Here is a 17,037-nt window from a genome sequence, read left to right as displayed (position 1 = left end):
ATCTCAAGTGGTTTTATTCTGACTTGCCTAACCAATAATGAGGTTTTCTATCTTTTCGTGTTTGTTAACCATTCCGAAGTCCTCTTCTAGGAACAGCTTGTTTCTGTCCTTTGCTCTCCTCTCTGTTGTTTACCCTTGTTCTTGATTTGTAAGAGTTTTGTTAAATTCTGAATACCTATACTTGTCAATTACATGAATTGCAAATGTCTTTCTCAGCTTGCAGCTTGAATTTTATCTTTGTTCACGTCATCTTTTGTTGAATAAATGTTTTTAAATTATAGGTAATCACATTTGTCAATATTTTCTGTCATGATTTATGCTTTTGGATTTGAAGAAATATTTGCTTCTTCTGAAAGAAAGGTTCTCCTAACATTCTCTTCAAAATGTTTTAAAATGTTTTATTTTTCATATTTAGGTCTTTATTCCACTTAGATATGGTTTGGTATGGTGTGGGTGTAGGCACACAGCTTTCTTTTTTTCTGTATATACAACTGTCTCACCCCAGGTTTTTTGAAAAACTGAGCCTGAGGCACCACCTACATGCCAAGATATTGAGAGGAAAGACCCCAGGGCAGCAGAATCAGGGAAAAGGGACGTGAGACACAGAAGAAAAGAAAGCAAATGCAAGTTGATATGTTACAAAGCAGGACACAGCTTCCCAAGGGAATCTAGCCCTGGTACCCAGGACATCTTCCCAACAGGTTCTGTGCAAGCACCACACCTCAGAAGAGTCCCTCAGAGGAGGAAGGGTGAACAATCTGCTGGCCCCTCTTTCCTCCTCCCTGTTCTGGGTTGAAGTTTGTTCCACTGGAAGTTAATTCACTTGTGGGTTGAGTTACACACTTTCTCTGTGTAGCGAATGGGCAAGCCAGTCTCTAGTGCTGTTTGTCATATAATGCTTGATGCTTCAGCTGAGCCTGAAAGTGATGGAAGAGCCATCGCCTCCATGAGTTTGGTAGAGTGTCACCAAAGCACCAGAGCCATGTGTCTTCTGTATTAGGAGCAACAGAAGCCATGCCAAAGCCAGGCTCTTCCTCTACGGTGAGAGTGAGATAGCTGAAAGTGTTAGGAGGTAAAAAACCCTACCCATTTGGCTCAGTGGATAGAGCATTGGCCTGCGGACCAAAGGGTTCCAGGTCCGATTCCAGTCAAAGGCATGTACCCTGGTTGCAGGCATATCCCCAGTAGGGGGATGTATAGGAGGCAGCTGAATTGATGTTGCTAACTTTCTACCCCTCTCCCTTCTTCTCTGTAAAAAATAAATAAAATATATTTAAAAAAAAGAAAGAAAGAAAGAAATAGCAGCATGATTGGGGTTCCCGGGAATCAAGTGGGTCCAGATGTATTATTTGAATCATTTATAACTAATTTTCTCATTTACTAAATACTTAATTCTTTCCCCCCACGTTTATAATGCTACTTTTGAATATATCAGGTTTTCATATATTCATGGGCTTCTTTCTGAGGTCTCTTTTCTGTTCCGTTCACCATTTGTCTATCCCTGAGCCAATGTCATGCCATCTTAAATCTTATATCTTTAAACTAAGTTGATATCTGGTGGGATAGTCTTTCTATTTTGTTTTATATCTTCAATATTATATTGTCTTTTTTCTCTTTTATATGAATTTTAAGATCAGTCTGTTTTGTTTCACAAATAGTCATATTTAGATTTTATTTAGAATTATAATGAATTTAAGAACTAGGGAAGAATTTACATTTTATGATATTGCCTCTTCTAATTCATGAACCTGGTAGATCTCTCCATTTATTCAAGTCTCTCTTTTTGTGGATTTATGTGTACATGAGGACAGTGGTCTTCTAAACCCAGTTTTAAAGGTTTTTAAAAAATCATGAATGGCCCTGACCGGTTTGGCTCAGTGGATAGAGCGTCGGCCTGAGGACTCAAGGGTCCCAGGTTCGATTCCGGTCAAAGGCATGTACCTTGGTTGTGGGCACATACCCAGTGGGGGTGTGCAGGAGGCAGCTGATCGATGTTTCTCTCTCATCGATGTTTCTAACTCTCTATCCCTCTCCCCTCCTCTCTGTAAAAAATCAATAAAATATATTTTAAAAAAAATCATGAATGAGTGTTAAACATTATTGATACTTTTTTTTGCATTTATTGGAATAATCATTTTTTCTAACTTAATCTGTTCAAGTGGTACATTTGCATTTCCAGGATATTCAACTTAGTCTGTGTAGAAACAATACTCATTCTTTTGACATTTATATTAGATTGCTTTATATAATTTCAAATTAAATTATATGGTTATAATATCAAGTATACCTGGAATTAATAGGTTATAAAATAAAATACAAATGACCCTGGATGAGCATAAAACTCAAGTGCACAGTAGCCCATTATCTATAAGAATCACACTGGTGGTTCTTTTAAGACAGAATGGAGCATATCAGTTAAGTGGAACTCAATTAAGAAAGTGTTCACAGCCCGGCTAGAGTGGCTCAGTAGTTGAGCATCAACCTATGAACCAGGAGGTCATGGTTCCATTCCCGGTCAGGGCACATGCTGGGGACTCTATCCCCAGTGGGTGGGTGTGCAGGAGGCAGCCAATTCTCTCTCATTGATGTTTCTATTTCTCCCTCTCCCTTCCTCTCTGAAATCAATAATAAAATATATTTTTTAAAAGTGTTCACTATTTGGGCCAGCCAGTGTGGCTCAGTGGTTGAGCATCTACCTACAAACCAGGAGATCATGGTTCAGTTCCCAGTCAGGACACATCCCTGGGTTATGGACTTGATCCCCCGTAGGGGGCATGCAGGAGGCAACTGATCCATGATTCGCTCTCATCATTGATGCTTCTATCTCTCTCTCCCTTTCTCTCTGAAATCAGTATGTGTGTGTGTGTGTGTGTGTGTGTGTATACACACAAAAACATTTGCTAATGATTTAATGAAACCAGTGGCTGTGGTACCAAAACATACACTCTGCAAGTCAACATGAGTTGTCTCCATTCAACTAAATTCAAGAAATAGTTATTGAGAAACTACTATACATTGAGTGCCATGTTAGGCATCATGGTTAAATACAAAGGTAAAGAAAATAGCTCCTGTTCACAAAATACTTTCCAACCTAGTAGAGAGGTTAAGACCAAGAGCTTACCTACATAAACATCATACAAAATGAGTAAGATAGATGTCCAAGGATTTACGAAAGCTAACATGGAAAGAAGGTATGACTAGGGGAAAGGAGTGATCAGGAAAGAGTCTTAGGAGAGTAGATTCTGTAGTGAACTATGAAAGGAGTTAGACCACTGATGTCCATACCAGCCAACCCTTTAACTGCTTCCTATAAGTCAGCAATCTCCTTGAAAGCGATGAGAACTACATTCAGATCTGCTCTGACTAGCACTTATTTTCTTGTTGGCCTTGCACACAGATTCCCCTTCTCTGCCCAGCCCTTTTGGATGAGATGTCTATATTCTAATCCTTGGAACTTGTGAATATGTTATGTTACATAAGGGAGAATTAAGATTGAAGATGGAAATAAAGTTGCTAATCAGCTGACCTTAAAATGCAATGACTATCCCAATGGGTCCGGTGTAATCACAATGGTCTTTAGAAGTGAAAGAGGGAGGCAGGAGTCAGTAGCAGAGTGATGCAGCAGGAGGAAGACTGGACAAGTCATTGCTGGCTCTGAAAATAAAAAGGGGATCACAAGCCAAAGAATGCTAGTGGCCTCTAAAAGCTGGAAAAGGCGAGGAAATGAATTCTCTCCTAAGAGCTTCCAGAGGAATACAGCCCTGTGATACTTTGATTTTAGCTCAGTGGACCCATTTCAGACTTCTGACCTGCCGGACTGGAAGATAATAAATCTGTGTTATTTTAAGCCACCAAGTTTGTAGTAATTTGCTACAGCAGCAATAAGAAAGTAATACAGGAGAAACCAAGATGGCAGCATAGGTAAACACCTGAAATTGCTGCCTCGCACAACCACTTCAAAACTACAACTAAAAGACAAAACGGACATCATCCAGAACCACAGGAAGGCTGGCTGAGTGGAAATTCTACAACTAGAAGGAAAGAGAAAAGCACATTGAGACTCAGGGGAGGTGCAGAAGTAAAGTGCAGAGGTGCAGAGTTACGGAGGCCCACAAGGAAAGGGCTGGCAACTGAGGACGCGGTTATCTTTTTCAATCGGGAGGGAGACACAAACTCCAGTTCTGGGCGAGTCTCTGGGGATCCAGACTCATACGGGGAGAAACTGGACTGTCTGGCATTGGGCAGAACTCGAGGGCGGCTTTCTCTCGGAGGTGCTTGCAGTGATTACTGCAGGACACTGAGACCCAGGACCTCTTAGGGCAGGACTGAGAATCAGCCATAGCTGTTTGCTCCACCCTGTTGATTCCCTGAGACCCCACCCCACCCAAGCTGTGCGCAGAGTCTTTTGCATATGAATGACCTGGCACTTTGCAACCTAAAATTACCTAACAAACTGCAGCTGGGCCAGACAGACACAGAACATCCAAAAGAAGGCCCAAGGCCCCACAGCAGCTTGCATTGCTTCACAGCTGGGCCTCATCTGGGCACCTCCAAACCCCAAACAAAGAAGAGGAATCTGCAGATCTCTCCGTAGCTCCTGCTGGGTAGCCTCAGGCAGAGGCTAAATTAGCACCTCTTTAGAGATCCAAGAGCCAGTGTACCCAGTGGTCAGAGTGGGACCATCCAGATTACAACTCCTCAGATCCATAAGGGACACACTCAGGGGGAAGACTCAGTGAGCACCAAAGCCCCACTGAAGCAAGTCTTGTCCCATAAGGGTGTCTCCAGCACAGAAGTTCTCCCACTGTAGACAGAGCTGATTCTCACAGCCAATTGGCCTGGAGGTCAATTCCTCCCAGTGATAGCTACAACAATCAAGGCTTAATTATAACAAGACTGTGCACACAGCCCACAAAGGGGTGCACCAAGAGTGTCCACCTCAGGTAATAGGGGAGGCTGAGCCACTGGGCCCTATAGGACACCTAGCACAGAAAGCCACTCTGTCAACACAGGGAAGCAGCCAAAATGTGGAGACAAAGAAACAGGTCACAAATGACAGAAATGGAGGAAAGCAAACTACTGGATATATAGTTCAAAACCATGGTTATAAGGTTTTTCAAGAATTATCTAGGAACACCGATAAATTTAGTGAGACCCTCGATAAATCTAGTCAGACCCTCGAGATATGACAAAGGACCAACTAGAAATTAAGCATACACTGATTGAAATAAAGACTATTATACAGAGTTCCAACAGCAGACTAGAGGATCCCAAGAATCAAGTCAAAGATTTGAAATACAAAGAAGAAAAAAACACCCAACCGGAAAAGCAAAAAGTAAAAAGAATCCAAAAATATGAAGATAGTGTAAGGAGCCTCTGGGACAACTTCAAGCATACCAACATCAGAATTATGGGGGTGCCAGAAGAAGAGAGAGAGCAAGATATTGAAAACCTATTTGAAGAAATAATGACAGAAAACTTCCCCTACCTGGTGAAAGAAACAGACTTACAAGTCCAGGAAGCGCAGAGAACCCCAAACAAAAGGAATCCAAAGAGGACCACACCAAGACACATCATAATTAAAATGCCAAGAGCAAAAGACAAAGAGAGAATCTTAAAAGCAGCAAGAGAAAAAAAGTCAGTTACCTACAAGGGAGTACCCATATGACTGTCAGCTGATTTCTCAACAGAAACTATGCAGGCCAGAAGAGAGTGGCAAGAAATATTCAAAGTGATGAATACCAAGAACCTACAACCTAGATTACTTTACCCAGCAAAGCTATCATTCAGAATTGAAGGTCAGATAAAGAGCTTCACAGATAAGAAAAAGCTAAAGGAGTTCATCACCACCAAACCAGCATTATATGAAATGCTGAAAGGTATTCTTTAAGAAGAGGAAGAAGAAAAAGGTAAAGATAAAAATTATGAACAACAAATACACATCTATCAACAAGTGAATCTAAGAATCAAGTGAATAAATAATCTGATGAACAGAATAAACTGGTGAATATAATAGAATCAGGGGCATAGAAAGGGAGTGGACTGACTATTCTTGGGGGGGAAAGGGGTGTGGGGGGTATAGGGAGAGACTGGACAAAAATTGTACACCTATGGATGAGAACAGTGGGTGGTGGGGGTAAGGGCAGAGGGTGGGGTGGGAACCGGGTGGAGGGGAGCTATGAGGGGGAAAAAAGAGTAACAACTGTAATAATCTGAACAATAAAGATTAAAAAAAAAGAAAGTAATATAAAAGGCTAATGAAGCTGATCAAAAGGAAGAACAGATTTTGAGAGAGAGCTCATGGCTTTGCTCATGCTGAGCCGAGGAACCTGTGGTTATCTATGCAAGGGCCAGAGGCCATTGGAAATGTGGATTTGGGTCTCAGAAAAGAGGTTGGGATTTAGGATCCTGGAATCATTTCAAAGAGGAGATACTTGCCACCTAAAGCCTGGGTGAGATGGCTTTAGGGAGGAAGTTTAGAGTAGTGCCGTCCAATAGAAACATAACACAAACCATGAATGTGGGCCACATTTACAATTCAAATTTTTCAGTAACCACACCAAAAAGGAACAGATGAAATTAAAGTTTAATAATGTATTTTATTATACTCAACATACCCAAATTATTATCATTGTAACATGTAATCACTATAAACATTATTAATGAGATTTTTACACTTTGGGGGGTATGAAATCTTTAAAATCTGGTGTGCATTTTGTACTTACAGCACATCTCAGTTCAGAAGATCCATAATTCATTTCAAGGGCTCTATAACCATCACATGGCTGGTGGCTATTGTGTTGGACAATGCAATTTGGAGACAGAGCAGACACAAAGGGTGGGGCCTTGAGAGATATGTGCATTTCAGAGACAGAAGAGCTAAAAGGAGCCAATGAAGGAATAGAGAGAAATAGGAGTAGAATCCAGAGAGTTCAATGTTTCAAAATCCAAAGGAATTATACTTATGGAAACATGGGTGTGTGTGTGGCCGGAAAGCATCACATGCTCTCTTTCTTCAATGATCGGGCTCATTCAACTCTTACATTTTAGAGGCTTTCTCCCTGTCTGTAGTGAAGCTCTACACTACAAAGTCACTTTCCTTTGCTCTGGCTTCAATAGTCTCATATACACATCTAGCCTTACATTTATGGACTCAAACGAGGCGACTAAAGATAACAGGGTGACTAGGGGAAAGAAGAAAGGAGCACTAAGGTGGCACGAGGTTGTTGGGGGATGTGAAGATTTGGAACAGGTGCCTGGTGGGAGTAAGATGGAGATGATGTTACCATGACAACTGATTATTTCGTTGGTCCAATGACCAGTTGCCATGGTGATGAAATCTTTGTGGTGGTGTGACATGGATCCCAAGGGAGAAGATGCTTGTGCAAAGGACCCTTTGCTCATTGGTAAAGCTTTTATATTTGCAATAATTTCCTCATTGCTTGATGAAGCCTCCCCCAGGAACTTCAACCAACATTGATGTGCCCCCTCCTCCTGTTCATTTATAGCAATCACCACTTGCACACATTTTCTTCCTTCCTTCCTTCCTTCCTTCCTTCCTTCCTTCCTTCCTTCCTCCCTCCCTCCCACCCTTTTTCCCTCCCTCCCTCCCTCCTTCCCTCCCTTCCTTCCTTTCTTTCCTTCTTTCTTTCTTTCCTTCTTTCCTTCTTTTTTTTTTTACTGTCCTAAATTGTTTATTAGGTAAGAATTTTACAAACATTACTTATATTAGTGGTAACGGTGGAGCTGGAGAGTATTGCACCTTCTCCAAGCTGCAGGGTGAGAACAACCAATAGTGTGGTGGAAGTTGTGGCCCTTCCCAAGGCCATGGCTCTTGTGGCTTGCAGATGTCAGCCCTCCCATCTCCCTGTGCTTGTGAACTGGTTTGGTGATCCATTGTCGGGCCAGGTGGGGCAGGAGGGCCCTGTGGAGCACAGGGAGCTGGCTGTACTGCCAGCAGTACACTCTGAGAAGGAAGTGCATTACATTGGCCTGCTTCTTCCTCCATATCTCCTGGATCTATTTGTAAGTGCCCATCTTGATTTACTTGATGGCTGTGGCCAGACGGAAAGCTGCACACATTTTCATTGTTCATGTTCTATATAGGGTTTTTTTTATTTGATAGTCTTTAATTCTTTTAGTAATTTACCTCTTTTTTACTACACAGATGTAATCCTATTGAAGGCAAAGATAATTCCTACAAGTCAGTTGTATTTTCAAAAGACTTGGGGTTAGTGGGAAAAAAACAAACAGATCTTTCTTTTCTAAAACTATATTATATTGCCCTAAACCGGTTTGGCTCAGTGGATAGAGTGTTGACCTGTGGACTGAAGTGTCCCAGGTTCAATTCTGGTCAAGGGCATGTACCTTGATTGCGGGCACATCCCCAGTGGGGAGTGTGCAGGAGGCAGCTGATTGATGTTTCTCTCTCATCAATGTTTCTGACTCTCTATCCTTCTCCCTTCCTCTCTGTAAAAAATCAATAAAATATATTAAAAATATAAAATATAAAAAGTATTTTAAAATATATATATATATTTTATTGATTTTTTTACAGAGAGGAAGGGAGAAGGATAGAGAATCAGAAACATTGATGAGAGAGAAACATCAATGAGAGAGAAACATGGATCAGCTGCCTCCTGCACACTCCCCACTGGGGACGTGCCTGCAACCAAGGTACATGCCCTTGACCGGAATCGAACCTTCAGTCCACAGGCCAACGCTCTATCCACTGAGCCAAACCAGTTAGGGATAGATCTTTCTTTATATACCACCTCTGCTTCTGCCATTTGCCAATTGTTTGGCCTTAGAAAAGTCATTTTATCTCCTTGATTTTTTTTTCTTCTATAAATGGTAGGATAAAACCTGCACTGTGGAGTTGCTTATGATGATTACATATAAGCTAAATAAAGTAGGTGGCCTAGAGTATGGACTCAATCCATGATCCTGATTATTATAACATGGTGCCCAGACCAGTCCCAGATGCCACGGTTAGCACTTTAGGAATACTTGATGAATAATAAGGTAATGATGACAGATGATAGGATAACAGTTGGACTCAATTTAATCTTCAGGGTCCTTAAAGATTAGTTGCCCAACCATATATCAGCTGCAATTATTTTTTTCTCCTTTTTTTTATTGATTTCATTGGGGTGACATCTACACTAATAAAAGAGAAAAATGGTAATTGGCGTACGACGATACCCTTTTCATTGGCTAATTAGGGCTATATGCAAATTAACTGCCAACTATGATTGGCAGTTAACTGCCAACTAAGATTGGCAGTTAACTGCCAACAAGATGGCGGCTAATTTGCATATGTAGGCACAATGCAGGGAGGCGAAAGGGAAAGCAGGAAGAAGCCCCCTGCCACTGACAGTGATCTGAAACCCAGGGGGGAGCTAAGAGCTGGGGGGCAGGGAAAAGGCGGCCCTGGGGCCGCCTTTTCCCTGCCCCCCAGCCATGATCGGAGAATCAGGCGCCTTTGCCGCCCTGGCCAGTGATAGCAGGAAGTAGGGGTGGAGCCAGCGATGGGAGCTGGGCAAGGTCGAAGCTGGCAGTCCCAGGAGCTAGGGGTCCCTTGCCTGGGCCTAAAGCGAAGCCCACGATCGCGGCGCCCCCCGCTGCCACTGCAGGTCCCCGCTGCCTGGGCCAGACGCCTAGGCCAGAGGCGTTAGGCCTGGGCAGGGGCGGAGCCTGCAACCGCGGGGAGCTGGGGGTCCCCTGCCCAGGCCTGACACCTCTGCCGGAGGCCTCAGGCCTGGTCAAGGGGCCGATCCGGTGATTGGTGATCGGAGGGTGATGAGGGTCAACTCCTCTGGCCGAGGCATCAGGCCTGGGCGGGGGGCTGAGCCGGGGATTGGGGGGATATGATGGTCCCCTTGCCCAGGCCTGAAGCCTGGGTCAGAGGCGTCAGGCTTGAGCGGGGGGTGGAGCAAGCGATCAGAGGGAGATGGGGGTCCCCTTCCCAGGCATGATTCCTGGGACAGAGGCCTCAGGCCTGGGCAGGGGCCAGAGCCAGTGATCGGGGGGAGATGGGGGTCCCCTGTCCAAGCCTGACACCTCTGGCGGAGGCGTCAGGCCTGGGCAAGGGGCCGATCAGGCGATCGGAGGGTGATGGGGGTCAACACCTGAGGGCTCCCAGTATGTGAGAGGGGGCAGGCTGGGCTGAGGGACACTCCCCCCCACACACACACCCAGTGCACGAATTTCGTGCACCGGGCCCCTAGTTGGTTAATAAAATTATATAGGTTTCAGGTGTACAATTCTATAATACATAATCTGTATATTGCATTGTGTGTCCACCACCCCAAGTCAAGTCTCCTTTGCAAATTTAACTTGCAATCCATGTTATGCTAATTAAGAAAAAGGAGCGACTAGATAACCAGATATTTTGTGCCTCCTTTATGGAAGAACATACTACCAATGAAGTAGTTGTGCCCCCAAAAAACTCACACATGAATCTGATTCAGCCTCCAGACCCAACTTCTGATTTACAGGAAACACAGAGGGCAGAAGACGTTAAAAACCACCACAGGGAAGCATTTAGCAAGATCAATTTTGTGGGAAATACTTTAGGAAAAATAATGTAGCTTCTTCAGCAAACACATTGCAAAAAAAAAAGAAAAAAAAAAGAGTGGAGCAGAAATTTAGAAATTAAAAAATTCAAGGGACATATCATTCAATTTCTGCATGTGAATGTTATTGGAGCCTTAGCTAGTACTTGAAGCTGGATGATGGATATATGTGAGTTCCTTGCATCATTTGTCTATTTGCATATCTGATTGAAGTTTTTCATAGAAAAAAAAGTTTGAAAAAGATTAAGAAATCATATTTAAAAAGTTAAGTGTATTTAACCAAGACTGCTCACACAATAAAGATGTTTAGATGTAAGGGAAAACAGCATATCCCTTAGTACAGGTTGGACAAATGCATTGTGATGGTTTAATGAATAAATTAATGTATATTTCCTCTAACTAGTCCTCCATAACTGAGGTTTCTATATTGTACACATAAATATGTTTTTCTATTTCAAATTACAAGTAGTATTATTCATAATGTCATTAGACTCATTGAAAAAACAGATTCCAAGATGGAGTTTATGTGCAAGAAGTTTTCTGGGGAGTTGGAGAGGTGTGCTTTTGTGATTAGTCCTACAGGGGGAGTGAAGTAGAGAGGAATGGCCAGAGGGAGGAGTTGAAGTGTGATACAGTTGCCAGTCAATCTCATCTGATTCAGCGTACCCCACCCCCAACATCTAGGGAGGGAGCTCAGGAGATGGAAGAGCTCTCCAAATATGTCCCACCTTGAACAGGGCCAGGTCTTCACACACTTTGATTAACCCTCCTGCCTACCTTGCCCTAATAAATCTGAACTCCTCCTTCGAGACTGAGCTCAAAGGTTTCTGTTTTTGTGCACTCTTCCTTGAAACTTCCCTCCTCAGTCAGATCCTCCATTCTCCTTTCTCTATGAACGATACAGGAGAACAGGAAGCACTCACATTTATTACACTTCTTACTAGTATGTGCTAACCCTGTGTTAAGCATTCTACATGTGCCTTGTTTCAGTTAACGTACAACATACTTATGCAGTAAGTACTATTATTATCCCCATTTACAGATGAGAAAATTGAGGCTCAGAGAGATTAAGCAACTTGCCCAACTAAAGTCATTGAGTTAGTGAGTGGAAGAGCTGGGATTTAACCCCAGGCAAGGGAGCCCACACTCTAACCACTTATCACTATCCTTCACTTGTTATCACTAGCACCTACTCTCTTCATCACTTTCACGCTGTGCTGCCCCCTAGCTACTATTTTTATCTTTGTATTACAAGCCCTGAGCACAGTACCCAGCCTAGAGTACTGTGTCAGCATTTGACAAATGTTGACGGAATGAATGGGTAGCCATCTCATCAGCTTTTCTAGCAAATTTCATTTCAGAAACAATTTATAAGCACAAGGATGACACGGTTCATGGTAGCAAAGAACAAGAAACCCCACTATGAGAGTTAAACTTAACAGGGCAGAAAAAGAGATGAGATAAGGAAAGAATGCATTAACAGCTAAAAGGTTAAAAAGGCCCAGCCTGCGTGGCTCAGTGGTTGAGTGTCACCTAAGAACCTATGAAGTAGGAGTTCACGGTTCGATTCCTGGTCAGGGCACATGCCTGGGTTGCGGGCTTGATCGCCAGTGTGAGGTGTGTAGGAGGCAGCCCATCAATGACCCTCTATCTCTCTGTCCCTCTCCCTTTCTCTCTGAAATCAATACAAATATCTAAAAAGGTTAAAAAGGAAAAAACTGTACTTAGGTACTTAAACATGAGCTCTGTGTTTGTGTGTGCGTGCACACATGCCCACAGGCCTCTGGCTTGCAGAATCATTGTAAAATGAAACTCTCCACATTCATTCTGCTCAGCTGAAGAGCGGGAGCAAGCCATCGGTGGATCATGACTCAGAGTAAATGAAATTATAACAACTTCCTGAATCAGGAAGTATTCAAAATAGTTGCTCAAAAGTGGAAAGGTAGAAGCTATATAGGGGATTACAAATAAGTTTCCATTAAACAGCAAAACAACTTCTGATTAAAGTATCAGAATCTGAGAAAACATACTTTAGACAATCAGAGTGGGGTTTTACAAAAGGAAGGACTTTGAAGACGTAGGAGTGAGGCTTAAATCGTTACTAGCAATGTGACCTGTTTTCTGTACTTGTAAAATGCAGACAATGATCTCCCACTTTTAAGCCCTTTTTCCTTCCTTGTTCCTGAGAGAAGTCATTGTTCCCTCCTCTGAACTTCTATGGGCACCAGCATTTTGCCGGGATTGTTTCATAGATCTCCCACACATATTTTTCCTGGAATATTTTAAAGCAAATCCGACATATCATGTCAGTTCATCTTCAACATTTCAGTTGCCAGGATTTCTGTTATTCTTGACATTTAAAAAAACACATTAAAAATTCTTGACTGGTTTTAGAGAGAGAGGAAGGGAAAGAGAAACATTGATTTGTTGTTCCACTTATTTATGTATTCATTGATTCTTGTGTGTGCCTTGACCAGGGATTGAAATAGCAACTGTGGTGTATCAGAACGATGCTCTAACCAAAGCAGCTACTCGGGCAGGGTGGATTTCTGTTTTGGTTTTTTTTGTTTTTTTAAAATATATTTTATTGATTTTTTACAGAGAGGGAAGGAGAGAGATAGTCAGAAACATCGATGAGAGAGAAACATCGACCAGCCGCCTCCTGCACATCTCCCACTGGGGATGTGCCCACAACCCTGGCACATGCCCCTGACAGGAATCGAACCTGGGACCCCTCAGTCCGCAGGCCGACGCTCCATCCACTGAGCCAAACCGGTTTTGGCATGTTATTTTTTTTTTAACAAAAGAAACCCCAATATAATCTCCTGGGGGGGAGGGGGCAGATCTTTTTGCACATGTTATTCAGTTTGGTTAACCTATTAAGGTTAACCCTAGTAGGTTTACTAGATAACTCTTCATTTCTCTGCTTTGTGTTAGCCTTTAGGATATTCTAATTATGCCCAACACTGTTATACCTCAGAATCAGATGCATGTTGCCTTTGCAGTATTTTAACTTTTTAAGTGAATAGTAGTAATAACATGTTGAATGTCTTTCTGATTTTGAAGGACTGATCCACAGACATGTATAGTCTAAATTCATGTTCAGGACTGTCGTCAGTGTTTGCGTCAAGGATGTCCCATGGAAAGTTTTCAAATTACTGCCCTGTATTCTTTGGCGATGTCTAGCAAGTGCTCAGCCTTAGACTCCTGCAACTTTGTCTGAGTTTAACCTTCACTTGCATCTTCTCTTAATTGGGTCCCATTAAACAAACGTGATCCAATGTGCACTTTGGCTAGATTTCTCATTGCCAAGTCCCCTGGCTTTCAAGGTTTTCTATTCTTTGTAGTTTCCTCAGAGAAGTTTCATGGGCTTTTATTGAATGCTTACTATGCTGCAGCCTGCGATCCTGATGTTCCAGATATTTTTCACTTATGTGGCATTTCAAATAAATGCGGTACATATAAATTGTAAAGTATTATGTAAAAATTAACTAATGTTACTATACTCTTTCCCTCCCAGATCCCTTAACCCATAAAATAGGAAAAGCTTTTGTGGGGTGTTCGGAAACCTGAGTTATGGTTCTAGATCAGCGGTTCTCAACCTGTGGGTCGCGACCCCTTTGGCGGTTGAACGACCCTTTCACAGGGGTCGCCTAAGACCATCCTGCATATCAGATATTTACATTACGATTTATAACAGTAGCAACATACAATTATGAAGTAGCAACGAAAATAATTTTATGGTTGGGTCACAACATAAGGAACTGTATTTAAAGGGCCAGAAGGTTGAGAACCACTGTTCTAGATCATGCAGTAGCATTAGTTTAACAACGTTTTATAAAAATGTACTAAGTGCCTAGTGGGTGTCAGCCATCCAGCACAGTAGGGCTCTAGGTTTAAAAATGACTGAGGACGCAGACACGTGAAGGTCTTGGAGTTGGAGTATGTCTGGGCGCCTGTGGTCGCACTGAGATGGATTGCTCCTCCGCTTCCTCTGCTGTGGGTTTGGGCTCGGGTAGACCGGCAGCTGCAGCATTTCATGGAGGTGGAGACTCAGAAGTAGTGCTCCCAGCAGCTGGTGCACCAGATGACAGAACTTTGCTGGGAGAAGTGCGTGGACAAGCCTGGGCCAAAGTTGGACAGTCAGGTCAAGCCTGTTTTATAGATTGTGTTGAGTGTATTATTGAAAAGAGTCAATTCATCTTGAATCGACTGGAACAGACCAGAAATCCACGTCAGTCTTCTCAGAAAGCCTTTCTGACTGATTTCAGCATTACCTTTTTGGAAAAGGAAAGTAGTTCAAGAAATGAAGAGTGGTAGATGGAATGGTAGGAGAAAAGGCTCTTGGGGGTTGGCTCCCACATTTGTCACTCTTGGGACATCTTGTCACCTGAAAATGACCAATTTTTTCGAGTGTTTGGGGTCTGAGGGTCATATGTGTATTAGGTTGTGTTGTTGTTTTTTATTGTGTGGGTTTTGTTGTTGTGGTGGTGGTTGTTGTTAATCCTCACTAGAGGATATTTTTCCATTAGTTTTTAGGGAGAGTGGAAGAGAGAGGGAAAGACAGAAATATCGATGTGAGAGAAACACATTGATTGTTTGCCCCAGACCAGGGCCCTGGCTGGGGAGGAACCTGCAACTACGGTACATGCCCTTGACCAGAATCGAACCCGGGACCCTTTGGTCTGCAGGCCTGGGCTCTATCCATTGAGCCAAACTGCCTAGGGCAGTTGTGTTTTTTAATGTTAATTTTGTGAAAACAATGAGCAGCTGAATAGAAAACTTTACTAGCTGCATATTACTGTATGTGGGACTACTTTTTTCTTAAATTCCCATTATCTGCTTCCTATAATTTGATAGTGGGACCACATGGGTAAGATCTGTCATTTGCATGGATTCATTTCAGATCTCTGGGGACATTGATACACACATCTTTGTATCTCTCAGAAAGGGCAGCAGTGGGGAAAGAGTAATTTGGCACTTAACTGTAGGCCTCCTTATCTAGTGTTTTGAGCACCAGTACTAGAAAAAATCTAGGGAATGTTCATATAATACAGTTCAGCTTTCTAAATTATCTCCCTTCGTTGTACTATGATTTACGTAAATATCTAAATAAAGTATGGTCTTGAGGTACAGGCAGCCTAAGATCTAGAGGCCTTTAATTATAAAGGAATCTAGCCAGTGAACATAATTCTCATTACTTAACAAGGAAGAAGTTAACTTACTCTGCATATCAGGATCCAAGAAATTCAAAGATGTGCCTAAATACGTTGTAAGCATTTAGACCTGTTAAAAACAGCAGTTTCAGAGTTGCATACCTACTGTTAATCAGTATAAATGCCACGTACTGCATTCTTTCAATCACTGAAATAAAAGCTTCCACAAGATTAAAAAGATGAATGAGGATGGCCTTTGCCTCAAGAACAGGGACTATATTTTAATCTTCTTTGAAACTTGTAGCTTTCAGGCTCCTTTGGGACACGACATGGTCTATGGTACCTATCCTACAATGGCTTGTCTGAGCCCCCAGATCAGGACTGAGTTTCAAATTCAATGTGAAAGCCTTTTATTACATCGCACCAATCATCCCATTTTCTACACCTCCTCAGACTTCCCAAGCAACCTCTCTTACCTGAGGATGACACCAGAAGTCTGGATCACCAACAGATACAAATTACACCAGAAGTCTGGATCACCAACAGATACAAATTCAGGAAGGGTCTGCATTCGTCAGGAGAGGCTCTGTTACTCTATGGTAGCAATTCCCAATTCACAGTGGCCCAATCAGCAAAAGGAGTTTCTTTCACTTGTGCTGTGTGTCCCTCCCAGGTCAGCCGTGGCTTTGTTGCACATTGTCTTCCCTCTGGGACTGAAGCAGATTGATTAGTCTCTATCTTGAATGTTGCTGGCCATGAGGGCAGCAGGGAAGGAAAACATGGTGAAGCACACAGACTTAAGCTTGCACCTGCAAGTGGCTCCTACAGCTGCTCACATCTCATTTGTACGGCACAGAACCAAGCCTGCTGCTGATGGAGTAGGGAAGCACAATCGGCCCCTGAGAGGCACAGTAAATGTTTGGGAACAATAATATGGTCTGCCACAGCGTCTCTCCCGCCCCCTCTTTTGGTTGCAAAACAAAGAGATTTTCTGCCTCCTGCCCCCTCATGCAGCAAAGACTATTTGGACTGTTTGTGTTTGTAGAAAAAAATAAAGAGAATTCTTTGGGATTTTGTGTGTGTAGGTTCCAACCTCAGCTGTGTCTCTAATAAGGTTTGAAAGGTTTCCTGAAGTGGTGCTTGGATGTAAATACACCCACTTGCAGTGACTAGCACCCAGTAAGTTACAATTCTTATGTCAATGTAAATTGATGGGTTAGTAGTTCTTTGAAGATAAGCTTAGAGCCAGACAGCTCTGGGTTCAAATCCTGACTCTATTACTCTCAAACTACTGAGTCTCCTTT

The 17,037-nt window shown here is 42.6% G+C and overlaps 1 pseudogene across 1 annotated transcript; it reads left to right on the top strand.

The window, feature by feature from the left end:
• The first annotated feature begins 14,549 nt into the window (after nucleotides 1–14,549).
• On the top strand, nucleotides 14,550–14,842 carry LOC308516826 (mitochondrial import inner membrane translocase subunit Tim8 A-like; annotated as a pseudogene). The gene has a single exon. The product of its transcript is annotated as a mitochondrial import inner membrane translocase subunit Tim8 A-like (transcript).
• Nucleotides 14,843–17,037: the final 2,195 nt, after the last annotated feature.

The sequence above is a fragment of the Myotis nattereri genome (genome assembly GCF_964212035.1).
Source record: "Myotis nattereri genome assembly, chromosome: 3".
In the NCBI taxonomy this organism is placed as follows: Eukaryota; Metazoa; Chordata; class Mammalia; order Chiroptera; family Vespertilionidae; genus Myotis; species Myotis nattereri.
The sequence above is the reverse complement of the archived record's forward strand: the minus strand, read 5'-3'. Positions and strand labels throughout refer to the sequence as shown.